Genomic DNA, 22,543 nt, shown 5'->3' with positions numbered 1-22,543 from the left:
GGCCACCAATTATAGACCGGTGGCCAACAGTCTATTTTTGGGCAAGGTGCTGAAGCAAGTGGTGGCAGGACAACTCCAGGCACTCTTGGATGAAATGGTACTGAATCTATGTTGGTCACCCTGTATGATGACCTATGCAGGGAGAGGAACAGGGGTAGTGCATCCTTGTTGGTTCTCCTGGACCTCTCAGCGGCTTTCGATACCATCAACCATGGTATCCTACTGGATAGGATGGCTGGGCTAAGAGTTGTGGGCTCTGCTTGGCAGTGATTCCACTCCTATCTGGCTGATCGATTCCAGAAGGTGGTGCTGGGGGACTATAGCTCTGCACCATGGCAGTTATGCCATGGAGTACTGCAGGGCTCTGTTTTGTCCCCCATGCTTTTTAACATCTACATGAAACTGCTGGGAGAGGTCATCAGGAGGTGTGGGCTGCGGAGTCATAAGTATGATGATGACACCCAGCTCTACCTCTCATTTACATCTAATCCAGGTGAGGCAGTGGCTGTCCTGAACTGGTGCCTGGCCGAGGTAATGGGCTGGATGAGGGCCAATAAACAGAGACTCAATCCAGATAAGACGGAGGTCCTGTTGGTGGGTGGTTCTGGTTGTTAGGTAAGTGACTTTGGTTCTGCCCCATCCTGTCCTGGATGGAGTAGCATTCCCTCTAAAGGACAGATTCTGCAGCTTGGGAGTGCTCCTTGACCCAGAACTGTCCCTGGAAATCCCGGTGCTGGTGGTGGCGAGGAGTGCTTTCCTCCAGCTTCAGCTGGTTCATCAGCTGTGTCCTTACCTGGACAAGCAATGGTGATTCATGTCCTGGTAACTTCCTGGTTGGATTATTGTAATGCACTCTACGTACGTGGGGATGCCCCTGAAAACGGTCCGGATACTTCAGTTGGTACAAAATAGAGCTGCCAGGTTGCTGATGGGGACCGGTCATTATTCTTATATAACGCTGGTCCTTTATCAGCTGCATTGGCTCCTAACTGAAGTCCGGGCCCAATTCAAGGTGCTGGTTTTGACCTATAAAGCCCTAAACGGCTTAGGTTCAGAATACCTGAAGGATCGTCTCCTTCCCTACAAGCCCTCATATCCCTTAAGATGAGTGGGGGAGTTCTTGCTCCAGGAACCCTCTCTGAAGGAAATATGGAGAGTGTCTACCTGGAGTAGGGCCTTCTCTGCCGTGGGGCCCAGACTATGGAATCTGCTTCTCAGAAAAGTCCGCCTGGTGCTGATGTTATACTCTTTCCGGCACCAGGTAAAGACCTTTTTATTCTATCATTTTAATAACCAATGGTTTTAGATGTTTTAGGATTTTTTCCTTCCCAGTTGCACTTTCTATTTTTCCTCCTTTTTCCTAAGTTTGTGATGTGTTTTACATTGTCTTAATAATTGATGTTTTATAATTATAATGTACTTTTATATTTTGTAAGCCGACCTGAGCACTTGGCAATAGGATGGGATATAAATGCCTGCAATAAATAAGTAAGCAAGCAAGCAAGTAAGTTAAGTAAGATCCTCTTGGAGCAGATGGGCAACACAAGGCCCATGGGCTGGAGGTGCTTCTCATCCCTAGAGTGGCCCTAATAAAACAAGATCCAAAGACTATGTGTGTAGCTGTTACAGGCGGCCCAAAGGGCCAAAGTTTACAAGCTAAATATGCCCCTTTTATCACTTTATAGGAAGGGTGGTCAGACTTGCTCAATGGAAGGCCACACACAATAAATGTCAGGTGTTTAAGAGCCCCAAGAGGGTGCCTGTAGGTGATGGAAGAAGGCAGCAAGTGGCAAGTGGGCGCCCACAGACAGCAAGCCGCAAGCCGCAAAATACACTCCAAGAGCCACATGCGGCTCTCAAGCCTTGGTTTGGCCACCTCTGCTCTTTAGCCTTCGCAGAGTGACAGAAGTTAAATTTAGCTTGAATATAAATTCATTTAACACTTGTAATGCTCCATGGCATGGTTTGTTGCTGAAATTAGGCAGCAAAGTGGCTTTTTCCAACCTTTAAAAACAATTTGAGGGATATCCTGTAAACTTCACAATGCATGAGCAGGATACAAAAATGGTTCCAGGACTTTCCACAGCTGCCTACCTCTGATCTAGGAGGAAAGCCTTTCAGAATGCCATGTCTGAAGTCCTGAGGGCAAGCACAAATCTACCAAAAATTATTGCAGACTAGCAGATGTTTGCACTCAGTTTGCATGGCTGTCCTTGTTTGATTTTGCACAAATGTCATAATTTCTGCAAATTTCCCTCTAGACTGAATTAGTCCCTCTTTATTCTATGGGGAAAAGGTGTACAAATTAGGAAATTACTGCTTTATTTGCTCAATATTCCCAATTCTAAACTTGGGACTGAAGAAGTTAACATGCAGTATAATGCCTTCAGACCATACAAACAAGAGGAATGGAAAAGCATCTAAACAATATTAGATTTAATCATTATATAAAAATGAAAAAAAAACAAGGTATGAAATACATTTTATGGCAAAGGGTCTTTACCTGGAGACCTTTTGCCTTAAGATCTGAATAATACAGTCAGAATATTGATGAGAAGAGAAAATAAAACATTTATTATTTTCATTTCTTGGAGAGATAAAATGTTTGATTATTTCATTCATTTCTGCTAAGTTTTTCTTTAATTTGGAAAAAAGGTATACAATTTGATGAAGTCAGTATTAAATGATTACTGTATTTTAGAGGTGGCTAACCTATTTTGGCCTGAGACTGAATTCCAGTTTGGAAAAATTCTTGGAGTCCATAGAGGGTAGGGACAAGGATAGAAATGGAAATAAAGCAAAGTTGGGGGCCAGATATAATTTGAACCAATCTGGACTTTTTACCAGCAAGTATACAAGCCACAGTTCAATTCTATGTCTACACCCTAGTTCTATGCCTTTAAATAACAGCTTTACACTTACCAGAGAAAGGAGCGAGGTTTCCCTGCACTGTGCTAAAGAAAGGCAAATCATCTACTGTTATTACCCATTAGAGGTCAGAAATAAGAGCAAGGGATTCCAGAACACAGTTAGAGATAAAAAGGAAGTGGTGATCCTGGGCAAAAAGCTCATAGTCTGGGTAGGAAACATCCGTGAGCCAAAGGTTCCCCTTCCCATGGAATGGAGGTCCTCCAGCCTTTTCTTTGACAATGCCTGTTCCCCTTTGATCTTCTGACTTTTTAGCCTGAATTCTATTCTGTATAGCCTGAAGTGCCTGGACCTGATCAATCCTAGAAGCTAAGCAGGGTTGGGTCTGGTTGAAATCTGGATGGGTGAGTTGAATTTGTGAATTATCCAGAGAGCTTGGGCTACAGGCGTTATAGAAATGTAGTGCAATAATTATGTACTACTACTACTACTACTACTACTACTACTACTAATAATAATAATAATAATAATAATATCTGACAGATTAAAGGAAACATCTTCCTGCCAATATTCAAAAGTGTTGCTCTTTCAAAGCTGTTGTATGCCTGTATGCCTGACCAAAGAATTGGTCATGTACTGCTATTTACCTGAGAAATCCTTACAGCTTCTTTCCCCAGTCTTGCATCTTCCAAATTTGTTGGACTGCAACTTTCATTATCCCCAGCCAGCATTGCCAGTGGTAACACAATTCAACACATCTGGAGTGCAGCAGGTTGGAGATGGTTGCTTTACAGTGCTAAAGAATGTGAAAACCTGCTGTGTGTCCATTTTGTAATTTGCGGAAATATCTTTAGAATTTTTTATTTGCCTGCATCTCCTCATGCTTCTTCTCTACTGTAGCAGCTTTCTGTTTAAATAAACTCCCATGAAAAGAAAAAGGTGTGGCATGAGTGTTATAATAATAGTACTTCCTAGTATATGATTTGGGATTATGTGGGTCGGTTGGAATTCCTGTGCAACCGGTCCACTGATGAACACAGATGTAGAGCACAGAACTGCTTTGTCATTCCCTTTCCTTGCTACAAAACGAACTGTTAGCAGCTGAGTCTGCATTGATGGGGAAATTCCATTTCTGGAAACAATAGAGCAGGCAGAACTGAAACAGCTGCAGCGGTTTAATTGAAGGGAGACTACTGAAGGCATTATATGTTACATGGATTTATTTAGTGGCACTGGCATAGTTGCTGAACCCCTTGTTTGAAAAAGAGAAAGGTACTTGATTATCATTGGACATTAAAACACTGGGACATATTTTAATTGATGTTTATTTTAATGTATGAATTAAATGACTTTTTAATATTTTGCTTGTTGAATAAAATTTATTATTGCCCAACTACTTACCCAATGGGCTCAGTACCAGCAAAGGATTCCTTCAAACTTCTACACAATTTGTGATCCATTGAGCTAAATGCAGACAGCCAATCCTCTATGGTTTAGACCTGGATATCTGATGGAATGTCTCTTCCCATGCACATCTACCTGGACCTTAAGGTCTTTGTCAGAGGGCCTTCTCCAGGAGCCATCTATAAAGGATATAAGGAAGGTGGTTGCTAGGGCCTTTTCTGCCATTTGTGGAACCAACTTCTTAGAGAGGTCTGCCTGGTGCCAAGGCTCTACACCTTTCAGTGCCAGGCTAAAACCTTTTAATTTGTGAGCCGCCCCGAGGCTTTGGCGAATGGGATGGCATAAAAATGTTTTAATAAATAATAAAAATAATAATAAAAATTTTCTCAGTATTTTGATTGTTGAAATTTTGTATTATAATATATTTTACTGTGGCACTATGGGTTAATTAATTAATTAATGGTTTTATATTCTGTTCATTACTGTTATTGGTTTTATATTTGTTTTTATTGATCATGATTGTGGAATTGTTCTTGGTTTTATCATATTGTGATGTTGGGTTATGTTATATTTAAAATGTTTGTAAACCGTCCAGAGAGTCAACTGGCTATAGCAGTGGTGGCGAACCTATGGCATGCATGCCACAGTGGGCACACAGAGCCCTCCTCTCTGTCGGCATGCAAGCCAAGTCACCCCAGCATCGCCCCAGCAACCAAGCATTGGATAACAGCACACATAGGGGCCATGCACATGCTTGAAAAGGAGTAGTGGCACCGGGTAATGACATCACGAGCTGCGGCTCATGAGCGTGACTCATCCAAGATTTTGCATGGCCGGTCAGTGAATTGCAAGGATATATATATTTGCTTGGATTGGCTGTGAGTTGTTTTTTTCCTGAACTAAAACCTCAGTTTTCAGGTTTAATTGTAGTGTTGGCACTTTGCGATAAATAAGTGGGTTTTGGGGTGCAGTTTGGGCACTCGGTCTCTAAAAGTTTTGCCATCACTGGGTTAGGGTTAGAAAAACAAGGTGTCCTGGAATAATTTTGGTGGTTGGAATGTGTTTAGAATGGGTAGAAATGTTGAGCTGTGCAGAAACAGCTACTTAAGGAAGGCTTTTTCAAAATCACATTACTTTCAAAGGAAACTTCACCCTATATTAGGGTTAGGGGTGTGCACCAGGGTAGGGTTAGGGTTAGAAAAACAAGGTGTCCTGGCATGATTTGGATGATTGGAATGTGTTTAGAGTGGGCAGAAATGATGAGCAGTGCAGAAAAGCTACTCAAGGAAGGCTTTTTCAAAATCACATTATTTTCAATGGAACTTTAGCCCTATATTAGGGTTAGGGGGGTGCACCAGGGTAGGGTTAGGGTTACAGCAGGGGTCAGCAACTCATGGCTCTGCAGCCGCATGTGGCTCTTTCATCCCTCTGCTGCGGCTCCCTGTTGCTCAAAATATGCGTCACAACCGCCAATGTGCGACACCCGCTGGCACGCGATTTATTGAGCTTTTCGACCCCCAATAGACCAACCATGGATAAATCCAAGAAAAGAAAAGTTTCAGAACCTTTAATGGTACATGGGCATAGTCATTTGCTTTCACTGCTGACAAGATTGGTTTATCAGTATGCTTAATATGTGGTGAGAAATTGGCAAACAACAAAAAGTCAAATGTTGCAAGACATTTCCAGAATAAAAACTTAGCCTTTGCTGAAAAATATCTGGATGGAGATGCAACACACTATAGTTTTTTTTATACATGGCATAAAGGTAAAAAAATGATATATGCAGAGTTATCTTCATTTTAGACGTCAAAAGGGTTTTGTGGCTCCCGGTGTTTTCTTTTCTGTGGGAAACAGGTCCAAATGGCTCTTAGAGTGTTTAAGGTTGCCAACCCCTGGGTTAGAGAAACGAGGTGTCCTGGCATGGTTTTGATAGTTGGAATGTGTTTAGAAAGGGCAGAAATGATGAGCTGTGCTGAAAAAGGTTCTCAAGGAAGTCTTTTTCAAAATCGCCCCCTTTTCTATGGAACTTTAGCCCTCTATTAGGGTTAGGGGAGTGCACCAGCGTAGGGTTAGGGCAGTGGTGGTGAAGCTATGGCACGTGTGCCACAGCGGGCACACAGAGCCCTCTCTGTCAGCACGTGAGCCAAGTCACCCCAGCATCGCCCCAGCAGCCAAGCATCGGATAACAGTGCACATAGGGGCCATGCGCATGCTCGGAAAGGAGTAGTGGCACCAGGAAATGACATCACAAGCCGTGACTCATTAGCCGTGACTCGTCTGAGCTTTTGCATCGCTGTTCAGTGCCCTGCCAAGGATACACACACACACATATTTGCTTGGACTGGCTGTGGGTTGTCTTTTCTAAACTAAAACCTCAGTATTCAGGTTTTATTGCAGTGTTGGCACTTTGTGATAAATAAGATGGTTTTGGGTTGCAGTTTGGGCACTTGGTCTCTAAAAGGTTTGCCATCACTGGGCTATAGGCATGGTATAGAAATGGTTTAAATAATTTATTTAAATAAATAAATGTGGCAGGTATAAGCAGCCATTGTATTTATAGGCTCTATTTTGTTTTTTTATTAAAACCCCAAGCATGAGAGGCTGGAGCAAAATAGGAACTGACAGCTGAGCTATTATACAACAGGGATTCTAATACAAAATTTTCAAAGTGGCCCAAAGAGAGGAATACTGGGGTAAAAGATAGCCATGACAGAGTTTATTTTTACTTTAATTTTTACTTGCCTTTATTAAACTACAGGGCACCAGAAGAACTTGTCAAACTAATGAGAATCACTGATAGACCTACCAGTCTAGCTTCTGCCTGTCCCTATCTGACAGGCAGCAAGAGGCTTGATAAAGCTCTTTATTTTTTGGTTTGGTTTGGGTTTTTTGCTGACTGTTTGAGGTTGAAATACATGGCAAGTGATTTGTGTGTCTGCGTAAGCACTGCCAACCTGCATTGGCCTTGAAAATTCTGCTTGGCACCCCTTTATTTTTTTTTACCATGGGCATGCCCAGAGGGATGCCTAATTAAGCTCCAGTAGATGAGAAGACTTTGATGGATTTCCCTCAGGAGGGGGATAACACTCAGAACAAGAACTTTTTTTGGCAATTAAAGGAAACTGAAGTGAGTGGATAAGAGTTTAGGGCTATAGTGGTAGGTAATAGGCTCCAGATAGAATCTGGAATTCAGAATGGAAAATCAGCTATGAATATTGAACCAGTTGCTAGAATACCCATGCATCCAACAGGGAGAAAAAACTCCTGCAGCAGCCTTAATAGTGTAACTCCTTAAGATCAAGAAAGCCATCTCAGAAAGCAATAACACAATCCACAATGCAATGTCAGTATCTTTTCGTCCTTTTAAATTTTAATATTTTAGTGTTCAAAGTGGTACATGTTCATCATTGGTTTGTGAACCTTACAAATTAATCTTTAATTAATTGTTAACAATTTAATAACAGACTTAATTTAGAAGAAACCAGATTTAGATTAGGCACCAGGAAGAATTTCCTCACTGTCAGAGCAGTATGACAATGGCACCTATTACCTGGGGAAGTTGTGGGCTCTCCCTCACTAGAGACATTCAAAATGTGTCTGAACAGTGATGGATCCAGTGACCTTCTGGTCACTTCTAACTACTATTCTATGACTTTTCAGAGAGGTAACCATGTTAGCCTGCTGCAGCAACACACTGAAGATTATGCTAGAATACACTTCATGCTGGGAGTTGAAGGACTTCTGCCTAAACTTAGGATTGCACCCTTAAATTATGCATTTTAGGCTTCTGCTCTAAATCTCCATGACTTTGAATCTTAAGAGGAGAAGACTGTGCGGGGAATATGATAGCACTCTACAAGTACCTAAGATCTCTTCTCCCTCATACCAGAGTGTAGGACATGGAATAATCAACTCAAGCTGTGACAAACCAAATTCAGGCTAGATAGCAGGAAGTTTCCTAGCTGTCAGAGCAATAAGACAGTGGAACCAGTTCCCTCGAGAGGTGGTGGGTTCTCCCATACTAGAGACATTCAAAAGAAACCGGACAGCCATTTGAGTGGGATGATATAAATTGGTGTCCTGCAATAGCCGAGGGGGCGGGGGGGGGGTGGACTGATGGCCAACTCTGCTGTTCTGTTATTCTATGAATTTTCATAGATGTAACCATGTTAGTCTGCTGCAGCAACAGCATAAAGGTCACACTAGAATACACTTCATGAGTTGCATGAGTGCTATCCATAGCTGGAAAGTACATAGGAACACATAGGGTGTAGAGAAGAAAAAAATGTGTAAGGTGGTATTAGGTCTCATTGAAATGCAGACACACAATGCACACAGGCTGAAGTGAGGAACAGAACTGTACTGCTCCCACAAAGAACTTCACTCATATAGCCATGATCTGCAAGTGATGTTAACCAACATAGATAGCACTGAGTCATGATGGGGTTTGTAGGACCAAAGAATCAACAAGGCAACAAGTTGTCCACCTGCTGCCTGTTACCCCAGTATTCACTTACTGTTGCTGCATGTGGTGTGCAGAAGATGCTGCTTAACCAAATAGATTTGTATGATGACAGCTGAATTGACAACTATTTTGCAGGCATTAGAATGGGTTAGGGACATCAGGTCAGAGTGGGCAATTATCCTGATTCTTTGTCACGTTTGTTAGCAATCCAGCAAGGAGGCATAGAAAGTATTCTCTCCATATGGAGACATATAAATGTTTCCATTTATAAGTAACAGATGGCTTCTAAATGTTGATCTATATCTTATGGGGCTTGAGCTGGCTCATGGGTATTAGTGGTAATTCACTGGATGATCAGGCCTGCCAAGCAAGTTTTGGGGCACAACATAGTTAATAACAGATTTCCCTGTTATGAGTAGAGGTTAAACGTTGGTTTTGGCATCAAAACTAACTCATTTGGCAGAAACTGTAGAAAAGAGGTCTTGTCCATCCCTGAATGATTTTAGGATTTCCGACCAAAAGGTCAGATTCTGCAGGTTGTATGTTCCAGGCCTTGAGTAGACATTGTACTTTACATAGCAATGTTTGTTTTAAGTAGATACTTGTGGAACAGATGAAACAGCAAACCCTTTCTCTGGAATTGTCTGTTGTAAAGCATGTAACAAGGCTTTAGGCTGAGGATTAAAGTCTTTTCTTTAGGGTCAATTGACTGAATTAGGAATCCTAGAAATGCAGTCCTCAAATGCCATGAAGACGTGTTAAATGCCTGCTTAGGAGAACCAGCTTTGGTTTCCCCTGCCCCTCTCCAGTAGGTAATGGTCATGCCTTAATCCATGCCTTACCTTGCTCAACCAGGAAGTTTTAATAGATGAAGAATACCTACTTCCTGTTTCCTCCCCAGCCAACTTCCACTTCCTGTTTCCTTCCCACTAGTTGTTGCTAGGTTCTTTTGCAAGAGCAGGAAACATGCTTCTGCCCATCTCTATTCCTTGACTGAAAGTCCTGCACTCTTCTCCACAGTGTGACGTTGTGGACAACCCTGCCCAAATAGCCGAGTTTTATACATCACAATCTTGACCATATCCAGGTATGAGCCTTTAAATTTGTGCTCTGTTGCCACAGGTGCCAGAGAATAACTTTCTGGGCCCCTGGGGTTGTGCTCCATGTTGCACAGAACTAAGTGGTCTAAGAGGCCACTTACAGCGGGGATGAGGTGGAGAGGGCACCACTGCCCCTTTTCTTTCAAAGCACGATGGTTGTCCCACCTCTGACACTGACAGAAATTAAAGTGGTGTGCTAAGTGGATACAGAAGGTTTACAGATATGCAGGCCAGAGCTCTCCAGAGAAGGCATTTGGACTGTTGAGGCTACCAGTTATTTTTGACATATACATATAAATGACATTTTATCAGATCTTTTAAAAATCTCATGAATTGCCTGTAAATGTCAGTATTCACCAAATTTCTGAAATTTGCCAACTAAAAATCATTATCTTTTCATTTGTCTCTTTTTTGTTTTCCTCATTGATTTGATGTATCAAACACTTGAAGATTGTGTTAGTCATAAACTATTCTCAGTTCTACTTGGAACCACAAGTTACCATAATCTACAACTGATTTTATTCTTTTTTAAAACATAATTTGTTGTTTTATTTGTAGCCATTTTTCCTCTATTCCTTAAAACATACATGGTTGCTTGGTGTTATTGAAGTTCTTTATTTTCAACAGGAATAAGGCATATGATTGGATACAATCTGTATAAAAATAATAATAATATGGCCAATTATTCTTTATATACTTTAAGACAAATTAAAAGAAGTTGACTAAGCTAACTATAACATGTATACTTATGTATGTGTGTGTATGAAGTGCTTTAAATGTGTTTTAAACTTATTCTAATTGCTATGAAAGAAGCATAAATATTGCTGGCATTCCAGCTGCTGATTTTATCTTTACTGAGAAGAAAGACAACAGAAGGAAAATGTACAAGAGACTACTAGCATTTGTACTCCCCCATTTAAAGGTTTGAAAGAGAAAAAAAGAACTTCAATAGAATAAAGCTAGAGATGCTGTAACACTTTACTCCTAAAACAACCCAATGTGGGAGAAAACGCTTACAATGGGAGCACCGCTCAGACTTTGAATAGCAGCTTTTAGGGGCCTATTTAGTAGACTTTTGTGTGATTGCTATGCTGAGAAAATGTGGAATTTAAGCTGTTGTTAAATGCAGATAAAGGTCAGAGAGCAGGATCTCCACAAACTATCGTTTGCAATATTTTTTTTAAACTTCCTTTATCCACAGAAGGAATTCACCATGCCAAAGCTAGGCAGGATTCATGCAAAATAAGGTATTCCTGGCAACCATGAGGTATTTACTGCTATTAACAAAGACCAGCACATAAATGCATTTGAATCTCAAACACAAGCCAGTGTTGTAAAAGAGTTCCAAAAGGTATTCACTTTTTGTCCACTTGCTGTTGGTTAGAATGATATAATCGATTTTTATTTAGAAATGCAATGGACTTCTGCTGCAGCAATGGCTTTCATCTTCTTTTGCAGAGTATAAATATTGTTAGCTTAATACCACTTGGAAGTTACTAATACTAGTATAAACTCTATTGTGCCGCTAGGCATGTTAATCAAACACGTTTCAGTTCTCAAAATCAATTTATGTATTTCATCTTTAAATCTTTGCACAGATAAAGTAGGCTTAGTTCTACTTCATTGCTTTCAATATTAGTATTACTTCAAAATTCATATTTATGAGATTATATTAAAAGTGAACATATTTAATTACATTTATATTTAAATATATTTTCCATGAAATTTATTTAGACTTAGGAAAAGCTTAACATGTATTATAGACATTCTTGTCTTGCTTCTCGTTTTTCCAAATATAGCTACTGATATTCTAGCCATACCCTAGTCTACACTGGAAAAATCTACTCTTGATATATTGCGGGTTGCTGAGATAGTGGAACTGCTTTTGAAACATTTACTCAGGTTAGTAAACCATACCTAATGGATTAGTTTAATGGATTTCTAGAGTCCGATTTCAACCTGTATTTAGTATTTTCCTGCTTGCTCTTAAATTTATATAAATTGACATGCAAACCGTTCCTTTCGGCATTAATCTGTCTTTCAAAAACAGAAGTTAGGTGGAAGTTGATGTCAAAGCTCTGATTATGTTCAGCCAAAACTATATCCTATTTTACTTAGTAATTCAATACCAGCTCTGTGCTATGCATGATGATATTGCCAGTAAATCCCCCCCTCTTACTTTGTGATATATATCCTGATCTTCTATATGCACCAGAGACTGTCTGTCTAAATTCATTATGTGAATTTATTTCTTGTGGCCACAATCTAGTGAAAGTATAGCCATAAGTACCAGCGAAATCATTGGAGCCTGCGCTTGCATTATATGGAATTGTGGCCAATATGGGGGTTATTTAAGCAACATTAATAACTGAAGATGTTACTTTTAGAAACCTGCTTATTTTTTGTCAAGATCATCATCTCAATTTGCAGAACACAAACTAACTAATATCAAAGTAGTATCACATAAAATATAACTGAATTCCAAGTACTGGAAGTTTTTTCCCCCCCAAATCTTTGTACAGCCATTACTCAATCAACCATTGCCTCCATATATAATACAGTGATAGTTATACTGGCCTGATTTACGGGGCTGATTTTTAAGATTACTGAGAGAATCTATATGAAGTGGTTTTAGAAAAAAGCATTATCTCAACACTTTAGGAAGGAACTAATCTGTTCCCTGCATTCAATATTAGGTACATGTAGCATTCACAAAAGTGCATGTCTCAATGTATGAAACAGAGTTAACAGGCTTGGTAACCGTGCACATGAGGAGAGGGGAGATGTGGTAGAGGACTGAATCCTTCCTTAAGAATTAGTACTCTCATAATAATGAGCTCCAAATTGTACATTGTCATATACTTTACTAAGTTTGGTGGATGTAAAAACCTTTATAACAAGGGCAGTACATGTACATTATTTATAAGATTCCCTGAAGTATCTGATCATGTCTCATTGTAAATATATTAGTACACACTTGAAATAGATTTGGGATTGTTAAATGCTAAGATCTTTTATAGCAGCTTTCTTTCTCCATTAACTGTGAGAGTACCTTGGAGTGCTCAATATTTTCAAATGCATGAATTAAAGTGCAAAGTGACAGTGGAATTATTACTTTTCATAATTAACTGAAGTGTTTTTCTACTTGAAAAATATTAAATACTAAATAGCTTGTGTGTTGTTCTTTTGTCTGTGGTGAACTGGGAAAGAGTCTTTTCCAAGTTCATGCATAAAACTCCCAAAGCTTCTTAGATCTCATTAGCATACATTTTAACTTATGCATGATACAAAGAAAAAAAGTGGCTAATGATATTGCACTCTCTTGCAGGCTTTTTATGCTACAGAAGGCATACTACATAGGATTACCGTGCAATTGTGATGGTAATTTGAATCAATTATTTTAAAGATAAAGATACATAAAAAGAACTCAAACTCTACACACAGAAGCACATTCACACAAATACGTTACTTTTATTCTGCTCAGTCACAAATGTGTTTGTAGTTTGCTAAGCCATTTCTGTTTAGGAGATTATAATATGTTTTGTTGGATCCCAGTATCCTATAAAGATAAAGATAAGTAGCAGAATTCACATGTATACTACACTTATCCTTTTACCCAGAAGTAATGTGTTTGTGATTATTAAACCATTTCTACTTCACACTAGAATTCTGATTCGTCACACTAGATCCCATTGCAATGCAGTTCTGACAGATTAAACTTTTGCAAAAAAGGTAAGGAACGCCACAGCAAAATTAAATTTTGTAGAGTCCCGCAGAACTAGGGTCCATTGAAATAAGAAAGATTGGTTATGTTTTGTAAAACTGGTGCTGTAAAATTAAGTGCATTTCCTCACCTAATAGAAGCCACTTAAAATAAGGGATTTATGGCAGTAGTAATTCCCTCCAAATTGTATCTGAAGAGATTTGAAGCCTATATATCAAGAATTTACCCATAATTTTTTCAATCTTAACCTACAAAAAAGTGTATCTGTTTCAACTCTGGTGTGAGGTACATACACAGTTTGCATACGCAGCTTGGCCACTGCTATGTTCCTTTTGGTAGCTATGAAGGTGCTGGGTTCCCCCTTGATGAAGAACTTGGAGCAATGCTATGTCAGGACTAGAAATGGGAGAGACATTTATTTGGGTCACCTTTTAATGCAATTTAACCTAACTCTACACTTTCAAACTAATATGTCAACCAAAATGCTATTATCATTCTAAATGTGCTATTCTAAACATTTTGCAATTATATGTAACATAAAATAGGTATTTTAGGGTAACCCACACAAAAATGCATCCATTAGAGAAAGTAACATGTGCCTTGCACCGCCTTGCAACAGTGACACATGCTATGGTAACTTCCCAGTTGGATTATTTTAACATGCTTTATGTGGGGCTGCCCTTGAAGATAGTCTGGGTGCTTCAGTTGGGCCTCCTCCAGGAGCCTCCTTGAAAGAGATTAGGAGGGTGGCTACCCAGAAGAGGGCCTTCTCTGTACCTGAAGGAGCGCTTACGTCCATATATGCCCGCCTGCCCCCTGAGATCTGCGGGAGAGGCCCTTCTCCGGGAACCCTCTGTGAAGGAAATTAGGAGGGTAAGTACTCGGAGGAGGGCTTTCTCTGCGGTGGCGCCCAATCTATGGAATGCGCTCCCCAGAGAGGTCCGCCTGGCGCCATCGTTATTTGTTTTTCGGTGCCAGGCGAACACCTTTTTATTCAAACATCATTTTAACTGTTAATACTATTTATTTATTTTATTTTTCGACCAGGGCGACTTATTTCATATTGTTAACTTGTTTTATATTTTTATTGTATAATATTTTAATTGATATATTTGTGAGCTGCCCCGAGGCTTCGGCGAATGGGACGGCATAGAAATTTTCTAAATAAATAAATAAATAAATAAATAAATAGTGGCACCCTGACTGTGGAACATGCTCCCTAGAGAGGTTCACCTGGTGCCAACACTTCTTTCCTTTCCATGCCAGGTGAAAACCTTTTTATTTTCCCACTACTTTAATTGTTAATTTATTGTTATTTTCATCTGTGGTTTTACATTTAATATTGGATACAGTGCTACTTTTACTTTTATTTTTATCTAATTTTATTGTTATTGTGAACTGTCCCAAGACGTCTGTGATGGACAATATACAAAAGTTTTAAACAAATAAATATCATTTATTTTATTTATTTTATTTATTTTTATTTATATCCTGCCTTTTTCCTACAAAGGGCTCAAGGCAGCTTACATCATCCATCTTATCCCCACAACAGCAACGCTGTGAGGTAGGTTGGGCTGAAAGTCTGTGACTGGCCCAAAGTCACGCAGTTGGCTCCATGGCCGAGCGGGGACTAGAACCCAGATCGTCTGAGTCCCAGTCCCAGGCTCTTAACCACTACACCACACTGGCTCTCATGTGGACAATTATTTATTTATTATATTTTTACACCTCCCATCAGCTCAAAGGCTCCCTAGGAACAATGGTGGCAACAAATGCCTTCAGTAGTCCAAATTGTAAACAAAATTGCACGTATTACATTTTTAAAAAATTCTTGACATTTAGGATGAATGAAACTTGATACTGGAAATATTCCAAACATTCAGGATAAAATGGACTTTGTTGTTGTCATATGCCATTGTTATGTCTCTAACTTATGGCAGTCCTAAAAATGAACGCTATTCAAAGTGTCTTGTCCTTGACAGCCTGACTCTGCTTTTGTAAACTCAAAGCTGTAGCTTCCTTTATAGAGTCAGTCCATCTCATATATGGTCTTCCTTTCCTTCTGTCTTTGACTTTTCCCAGCATTATTGTCTTCTCCAAGGAGTCTTGCCTTCTCATGTGCCCAATACCTTCAGTTTTGTCACTTTTGTTCTAGGGAAAATTTTGACTTGATTTAATCTTGTTTCTCTTTCTGTCAGTCCATGGTATCCACAAAGCTCTCCTGCAACACCACGTTTCAAATGCATTCATTTTCTTTTTGTCAGTCTTTTTCACTCTCCAGATTTCACATCCATATATAGAGATTGGGAATATAATAGGGTGGATGATCTTGTCCTTGGCCTGCAGTGAAATGTCCTTCACTTGATGATCTTTTCCAGTTCCTTCACTGTAGCCCTTCCAAGTCTTGATCTTTGAATTTCTTGGCTTCAGTCTCCATTTGAATTGAGCCAAGGTGTGTATTTTCAATTTCATTAGTATTGACATCAGAGTTCTGTAATTCTTCTGTATATTTATTTATTAATTATATTTATATCCTACATTTTCAATCTTTTCCTTCTCTCAATCTTATCCTCACAATAACAACCCTGTGAAGTAGGTTGGGCTGAGAGTTCCAGATCGCCCGAGTCCCAGTCCTGCACCCTGAACCATTATACTATGCCAGCTTCCTTAAAGCTGAGATGCAGTCTTGCTTTTGCACTTTCTTCTTTCACTTTCACCAGCAGTTGTTTCACTTCAAAGCTGCTTTTGTTTCAACACTGGGGCCTCAGTTCTGTAACCTTTTGCTTTTGCTTCTCACATTGTCCCTAGCAATTTTCTTTCTACTGTTTTCTATCTATGCTTTTTCTTCCTTTATGCTCCAGGAATGGTACTTCTGCATTCTGAAATGAATGAATGAATACCTCTGTTTTCAGTCTACAGTTCTTCATTTTCAGTTGAGTTCCGTAAATGCAAATCTTTATGTGAACTTTACATTTATCAGAAATTGTAAATTCTAAGTTGTACTTTGGCTCTATGCTTCTTTAGTGATTTTTGATATTAAGAATTCATGGTCACTAGCAGAATCTGCTCCTAATCTTGTTTAGCTAGGGATAATATAGCTTCTCCATGTCTTATTCCCAATTACATAGTCTGTTTCACTTCTGTACTGGCCATCTGGTGATTTCCATTTATACAGTTATGTGATCTTTATTTATTTATTACATTTTTCTACCACCCCAAATCTATCTGATAAAGCATCTGGTGAACAAATTCCTTTGTTGCCGGAAGGAATGCAAGGATGGCTCAGGCACACTTCCTTAAGCACCATGTTCCAGAGATGGGATGCAACCACAGAGAAGGTTCTTCTCTTGACTGTCACCCCTTTTCTTTAAGGGCTGGTTCTTGGAAAAGGAACTCCATAGATCTTAAGAACTGGTCAGGAACATATGGACAAATGTGTACTTCCAGATACCGGGGCTTCAAGCCATTTAGGGTTTTATAAGTTGACATCAGTAGTTTGAAATAGGTCTGGACTTCAACAGGCAGCCAGTGTAGCTGATAGAGGGCTGGAGTGATATGATCTTGAGGGCCAATCCTTATTAACAGCTGCACTGCCCTGTCCTGAACCAATTGAAGTTTCTGGACCATTTTCAAAGACAGCCCCACATAGAGTGCATTGCACTAATGTAGGCTAGGGGTTACCAGATGCTTGATGTAAGTATTTGGGATAAACAAATTGTGGGCTTCATGGAATTTTATGAGTCATTCCTCTTCATTTCTTACCCCTGCACCAAATTCTCCTACAACATTTGATTCTGCTTTGTTTCCTGCTTTTGTGTTCCATTCAACTATGATTATCAGCATGTCTTCTTTTGGTATGTTACCAATTTCCTCTTGAACACCTGCATAATGTTTTTGATTCTTTTTCTACATCGGTTGTTGGAGCATAGACTTGAATGAGAGTTATGCTTATAGATTTTCCATGAATTCTGATTGCTAAAATTCTGTCAGACTTTGCATTCTTGCCCATTACTGTCTGTGCTACATCATGCTTTAGAATTAGAGCCACTCCATCTTTGGAGTTTGTTATTTCCAGAATAAAATGCTTTGTGTTTGTCTGACTGAAAATATCCCATTCCAGTTGACTTTAGTTTGCTTTAGTTTGCTTACACTAAATATGATGTTTAATAATGATGTTTAACCATTACATTTGTTTATGATTTTCCTTTCACCTCTATGTATTTCAGTAATGAAACTTCCTTTCAGCTTCGATCTAGTTGCATCATTAGTAACAGCACTATTTGTACTTGTTTTGCTTTTTCCTTTGAGTCAGTTGAGTTTCTTCCAACCTAAGAGACTCATCTTATCTATTGTTTTGTCATAGCGTTTTCAAGGAAGGAAAATTCAGAAGTAGTTTGCCTTCCTCTGTGACTGCTAACCAGAATTAGCTTGAGCATTACTGTTGTTTCTTCGTCGTGGCCTCTGTGCATCACACATATGGGTGCTGCGCCTGTGCAGTGCCTTTGGCCGGAAGATTGAAAGCTAACAGTTTTTCGCAGGAAGCTCCGCTCCCCCTCCCCCCTATAGCCTATAAAGAGCGGAGTGTCTGCCATTTTGTTCAGTCTTTGCGACTGCCGTTTGTTGTGCCTCGTGCTGCTTTCGCTCTCGCTTTGACCATTACTCGTTCTCACTGTTCGCAATTGTTCTTCTCTCCAAGTTTAATATCCCTGTTTAGTAGTTTGGTAGTTCTTGTTATTATCACCTCCTTGTAGTTCTCTTGTTTCTTTCGTTCTCACTCTCTTTAAAAAAAACCAAACCAAAAATATATTATTACCCTCTGCACTGTCTTCTCTTTTCTCATGATGGCGCAACAGTTGGCTTTCCGCAAGTATGCGGAATGCGGGTCTAAAATGTCTCCTGCAGACCCGCATGATCTATGCCTCCTCTGCTTGGGGGAAGGGCATAGGACGGATAAATGTTCTCACTGCCTGGCCTTCTCTAAGCAGGCCAGGAAAAATTGTGAGAACCGCCTGCGGAGGCTTTTGTGGGATCGGGCTCTCCTCCAGTCTGACCCACTAGTGACTGCTCCGAAGCCTGGCTCCTCTGCTGTAGTTCTGCCCTCACGCCCTTCGGACGAAGGCACGTCTACCATGGGCGCTCCTAAGAAGAAGCATGAGAAAGGGAAGCACACCGATTCCGACAAACCGGCCGACCACAAAAAAGCCAGGAGGGAGAAGGCTCCAAAACCGCCTAAGAAGTCCAAGGACCTGGAGCGTCCTAGGCACCGAGACTCAGGCTTGACCGCCCCGTCGGTACCGATGACTGCCACTGTACTGACTCCATCTGACCCGGCGCTTCAGGCGGCTATGAGGGTTACCCCTCAGGGTTCCCCTTGTCATGTGACTGAGCTTCCGTCAGAGTCTCTCCCAGTTCTGCCGAGGGAGTCAATTTCTGATGGGGAGATCCGGGATTCCCCGCCTAGGGCTAGGTCCCCCACACCTATGCCCCCGGCCACATTGGAGGCGGATGTTGAAATGTCCCCACCTAGAAGCCGCAGAAGTCAATTCTTAGAGTGGCGATTGGAGGGATGGTACCGCCCGCACCGCTCCTACTACCACAGATGGGGCGATCCACGTTCTGTTGGGTACTCTTCTCCACCATCACCTCGCGACCGTACGTTGTCCTCGGCCCTGAGGCGTGCGTCCCCGGTACCAACTAGGGAGGAGAGCAGTCGGTCCTTCTCTCCTGCGGAGCCCTCATCATCAGTTCCCCTGTACTACGATGTAGAATCCGACGATTCTGAGGTCAATTCCACCTCCCCTGATGCCGCTGTGACCTCTCAGGGCCCTGCGTCACCTGACGAATCCAATATCTCCTTCGCAGAGTTGATGTCGTGTCTTGTCCAGTCCCTTGAGATCAATGCCGTACAGCGGCCAGGACCCAGTACAGACAAGTTCTACGACGTTGTCCACGGGGAGCATTCTACATCTATTGTGCTGCCGCTGATTACCACCTTGCGACAGGCCATGACGCAACTGTGGGACCTGCCCGCCCACCCCCAGCGGAGGTACGAATCCATGTACCGGGTCCGGGAGGAGGACATACCCTTCCTCCTCCATCACCTCAAACCGAATTCGGTCGTGGTGGAATCCTCTTAGGGTAGAGAGGCAAGAGGTCACACCGCACCGAGAGACAAGGAGGGAGGGAAGATCAATTCCCTGGCCAGGCAAGTATACGCTGTCTCTGGCCTAGGGATGAGAATTTCTAATTATGAGGCGACGCTAGCGAGGTACCAATACTTTATTATGCAGCGCCTCCACAACATCGTCTTGGCCCTTCTAGACAACCAAGGTGACCTAGCTAAGGTCTTTATAAAGGAGGCAATGCAAGTCGCCATCCAACAGCTGTCCACTGCTCGACATCATGTGGACACGGACTCGAGGGCCTTGGTCGGTGCCGTCTCCCCCTGGAGGCATGCGTGATTATGCAACTGTAACTTTCCGGAGGAGACGAAGAGGCGGATAGAGGAAATGCCCTTTGACGGGTCTGGCTTTTCCACTCAAGAACCGACCACAAGCTCAACAAAATCCACAAGTCACATATGATGGCCCGGAGGATGGAACTCCAGCCCCAGACCAGACGTAAGTGGTCATGGACCTGCCCTTCCTACAGGCAGTCCTATCAGTCCAGACAGCAGCCCCAACACCGGCAGCAGCAACAGCAACGCCGCTGTCAACAGCCCCCACAACGGTATCAGCAAGGCCGTCGTCGTTTCGACAGAGATAGGAGGCAGCGTTGACGGGACGGGCGAACCACTCCTCTACTTCCCACCTTACCCACCCCTCTCTCATCTGGGGACCGGCTGAGAAGCCGACTCCCCATTTGGGAGTCCATCACATCTGATCGGTGGATATTGTCCTTCATACAGCACGGCTATCGGATAGAATTCAACATCGTTCCTCCATCGAGTCCGATCCGGTTTACTTCATGATAGCCGGTATTGCTTGATGAAGTTCAACAACTTCTTTGTAAAGGAGCGATTCATCAAGTGACTCAGGCTGACGGACTTCACGGATTCCATTCCAGATATTTTACAGTCCCAAAGCGGGATGGTGGTCTGCGTCCGATCTTGGACTTGCGCAATCTTAATCGGTTTATCACAACAAAAAAATTCCGAATGACCACCCTTCAAAATATTCTACTGTTGCTGAGGAAAGAGGATTGGTTCGCCTCATTGAACTTGAAGGACGCTTATTTCCATATTTCCATTCACCCGTGTCATAGGCGCTTCCTTCGTTTTGCTGTTGCGTCCCAACTATTCAAATTCACAGTTTTGCCTTTCGGACTGGCTACTGCTCCGAGAGTGTTCACCAAATGTATGGCTCCTGTCTGCGCTTTCCTATGGCTCCAGGGGGTACAAATTTACCCTTACCTTGATGATTGGTTGCTGGTGTCCCAATCCAAGGAGTGACTTCTTGCATCCATATGTACAACCTGTGCCCTGTTAGACAATTTGGGACTATGCATTAATACCAAGAAATCTTCTCCCAGTACAGATGATCACTTTCATCGGAGCCCATTTGGATTCTGCAGTGGCGAAAGCCTTCCTTCCTCGGGACAGACAACAGACTCTTGCTCGCCACATCCATCGACTGCGACGAGACATGACGGTTCTGGCACGGTCCATCCATAGACTTCTGGGGCATATGGCTGCATCAGTTGCTGTGGTCACACACACCAGACTTCACCTTTGTCCCCTACAACTTCTGTTCAACAAAATGTTCCAACCACAAAGAGTTCTGACAACAAAGATGATTCAAATTCCATCCTCTGTGCTCCATTCTCTGCTCTGGTGGTCGGTCCCAGCCAACCTAACTGTGGGGGTTCCATTCAGACCGTGATGCCCTTCGGTAACCCTCGGTACCAACGCATCCCTACTGGGATGGGGAGCAGTATGCTCCGACCTATGCACTCAGGGCATGTGGAATCGTCTAGAATCCAGGAATCATATCAATTTCTTGGAGCTCCTGGCTGTATTCAAGGCCCTGCATTCCTTCAAAGATGTTCTCTGACATCGGGTCATTCAGATAACCTCGGACAACATAGCTACCATTTTTTATCTGAACAAGCAAGGTGGAACAAAGTCGCCAACTCTGGCCAGATGCAAATCTGGGAATGGTGCATCCCGAGGGGCATTACTCTGATGGCAGTACATCTCACCGGTACGGACAATGTGGAAGCGGATCTTCTGAGCAGACGCATGCTCATATCTCACGAATGGGAACTAGACCCCCAGACGTGCGACCATCTCTTCCGTCGCTGGGGTTTCCCCGATGTGGATTTATTCGCCACCTGACAGAACAAGGTGTGCAACACTTTCTGTTTGAGAGCGGGAATCGGGCACGGATCCCTAGGGGACGCCTTCATGATTCCTTGGAGCAACCTGAAATTTACACTTTTCCCCCAATTGCCCATTATGAGAGTGATAGTGAAGATAATACACGACGGAGCCACAGGGTTACTGATAACCCCTTGGTGGCCACGCCAAGCCTGGTTTTCTACACTTCTCCACATCTCCCGCGGAGAATACCTCCATCTTCCACTGCTTCCATACCTCATATCCCAACGAGAGGGCACACTTTGCCATCCAGATTTCACATTGCTGAAATTAACAGCATGGAGAATCCGATAACTCTCAATACGGCATCGGTACTGACAGCATCTATAAGTGGCTCGGATCCTGTCTCCGGATCCGGTGCGTTGTTCCGCGTTTCGTCTTTACTCGTTTCCCCCACATCATTGGGTCCAATGAACGTTCCATCAGATCCAATAGCTTTTTATTCGGATATCCAACACATCCTTGATTCTGCGTTAAAGCTGTCTACGCAGAAGTCCTATGTGGCTAAATGGCGATGATTTTCTACTTTTGCCAAGTCTCATTTGTTTTGTCCACATGCTGCATCTATGCATCAAATTCTTCAGTTCCTATTAGAACTGCAC

This window comes from Varanus komodoensis, unplaced genomic scaffold, assembly GCF_004798865.1.
Source record: "Varanus komodoensis strain SLA01 unplaced genomic scaffold, ASM479886v1 scaffold166, whole genome shotgun sequence".
Taxonomy (NCBI): domain Eukaryota; kingdom Metazoa; phylum Chordata; class Lepidosauria; order Squamata; family Varanidae; genus Varanus; species Varanus komodoensis.
The sequence above is the reverse complement of the archived record's forward strand: the minus strand, read 5'-3'. Positions refer to the sequence as shown.